This window comes from Vanessa atalanta, unplaced genomic scaffold (assembly GCF_905147765.1).
Source record: "Vanessa atalanta unplaced genomic scaffold, ilVanAtal1.2, whole genome shotgun sequence".
In the NCBI taxonomy this organism is placed as follows: Eukaryota; Metazoa; Arthropoda; class Insecta; order Lepidoptera; family Nymphalidae; genus Vanessa; species Vanessa atalanta.
In genome coordinates this window covers 20,001-22,500 of record NW_025920006.1, presented here as the reverse complement: position 1 = coordinate 22,500, position 2,500 = coordinate 20,001, and the positions used below count along the sequence as shown (strand labels likewise).

The following is a 2,500-nucleotide window of genomic DNA, read 5'->3' as shown; positions in this document are numbered from 1 at the left end:
TTTTACGATAATAATCGTTGAACAATACATACGTACACGTCGTGTGCGAAGTGTTATTTTGAAAAAAAAACTCGATCTCGTTTAGAACGTTCGAATTCGTGACCGTTATGTGTCATTATGTGAAGACGCCTCCGCCGCCGCCGCCGCCGCCGCTGTCGTCGCGTTATATATTATAGCGCACGCGCGCGCGCGTGCTTAAAGCGCGTTTGTGTCTCATATAAATTTTTATAAGAGTCAACCGTTAAAATCTATCGCGTCTAACGCGATCGACGATACGGTGAGACGCTCGTTTCATACTGTGCGTATATTGTACATGCATGCATAAGTTTGTGTGTATTTTATATGCGAATATGAAACGAGAAGAGTAATTGACGACTTCAACAAGTCTCGGTTAGCTCCCTGGTTGATCCTGCCAGTAGTTATATGCTTGTCTCAAAGATTAAGCCATGCATGTCTCAGTGCAAGCCGTATTAAGGCGATACCGCGAATGGCTCAATATATCAGTTTTGGTTCCTTAGATCTTACTCAGTTACTTGGATAACTGTGGTAATTCTAGAGCTAATACATGCAATCAGAACTCTGACCAGTGATGGGATGAGTGCTTTTATTAGATCAAAACCAATCGACGGAGGGCGTCTCGTCCGAAGTCGTTAATTTTGATGAATCTGGATAACTTTTGCCGATCGCATGGTCCAGTACCGGCGACGCATCTTTCAAATGTCTGCCTTATCAACTTTCGATGGTAGTTTCTGCGACTACCATGGTTGTCACGGGTAACGGGGAATCAGGGTTCGATTCCGGAGAGGGAGCCTGAGAAACGGCTACCACATCCAAGGAAGGCAGCAGGCGCGCAAATTACCCACTCCCGGCACGGGGAGGTAGTGACGAAAAATAACGATACGGGACTCTTTCGAGGCCTCGTAATCGGAATGAGTACACTTTAAATATTTTAACGAGGAACAATTGGAGGGCAAGTCTGGTGCCAGCAGCCGCGGTAATTCCAGCTCCAATAGCGTATACTAAAATTGTTGCGGTTAAAAAGCTCGTAGTTGCATTTGTGCGCCGCGCTGTCGGTGCACCGCATCCGCGGTGATACTGACACGTCTGCGGAGCATATCGTCGGTGAGCCGGCGGTAAAACGCCGGTTCAATATCAAAATCCTATCGCGGTGCTCTTCAGTGAGTGTCGAGATGGGCCGACAATTTTACTTTGAACAAATTAGAGTGCTCAAAGCGGGCTCAAAATGCCGCTTGAATATTTCGTGCATGGAATAATAGAATATGATCTCGGTTCTATTTTGTTGGTTTTCAGAACTCCGAGGTAATGATTAATAGGGATAACTGGGGGCATTCGTATTGCGACGTTAGAGGTGAAATTCTTGGATCGTCGCAAGACGAACATCAGCGAAAGCATTTGCCAAAGGTGTTTTCATCAATCAAGAACGAAAGTTAGAGGTTCGAAGGCGATTAGATACCGCCCTAGTTCTAACCGTAAATATGTCATCTAGCGATCCGCCGACGTTACTACAATGGCTCGGCGGGCAGCTTCCGGGAAACCAAAGATTTTGGACTCCGGGGGGAGTATGGTTGCAAAGCTGAAACTTAAAGGAATTGACGGAAGGGCACCACCAGGAGTGGAGCCTGCGGCTTAATTTGACTCAACACGGGAAATCTCACCAGGCCCGGACACCGGAAGGATTGACAGATTAATAGCTCTTTCTTGATTCGGTGGGTGGTGGTGCATGGCCGTTCTTAGTTGGTGGAGCGATTTGTCTGGTTAATTCCGGTAACGAACGAGACTCTAGCCTGCTAAATAGGCGTCGTCATTTAGGTGTGCTCGATTTCGGTCGAGCAACTCACTGGCGGCGTATTAAAATTCTTCTTAGAGGGACCGGCGGCTTCGAGCCGCACGAGATTGAGCAATAACAGGTCTGTGATGCCCTTAGATGTCCTGGGCCGCACGCGCGCTACACTGAAGGAATCAGCATGTTCTCCCTGGCCTAGAGGCCCGGGCAACCCGTTGAAACTCCTTCGTGCTGGGGATTGGGGTTTGCAATTATCCCCCATAAACGAGGAATTCCTAGTAAGCGCGAGTCATAAGCTCGCGTTGATTACGTCCCTGCCCTTTGTACACACCGCCCGTCGCTACTACCGATTGAATGATTTAGTGAGGTCTTCGGACCGACACGCGGTGGCTTCACGGCCGTCGGCGTTGCTGGGAAGTTGACCAAACTTGATCATTTAGAGGAAGTAAAAGTCGTAACAAGGTTTCCGTAGGGGAACCTGCGGAAGGATCATTAACGTAAATTATCAATCTCGAAAGAGTGCGATAATGAACGATAATAAAATTCTAAAACACAAATATCGACGTTCGGAATGTGTCGTTTCGATGCGAGGACGCGATTCTCACTCTCTCTCTCTCACACAGCAGTGTGTCCGAGTCAGAGTCCAGAGTCGTGTAACGCGTCCTATTCTGATATTTTTCGATGTCGATTTCGAGG

General features: G+C 47.7%; 1 non-coding gene across 1 annotated transcript; it reads left to right on the top strand.

The window, feature by feature from the left end:
• Positions 1-396: 396 nt before the first annotated feature.
• LOC125076649 lies at positions 397-2,299 on the top strand. The gene has a single exon (XR_007120577.1). It is a non-coding gene; the product is annotated as a small subunit ribosomal RNA (ribosomal RNA).
• The last annotated feature ends 201 nt before the right edge of the window (positions 2,300-2,500 follow it).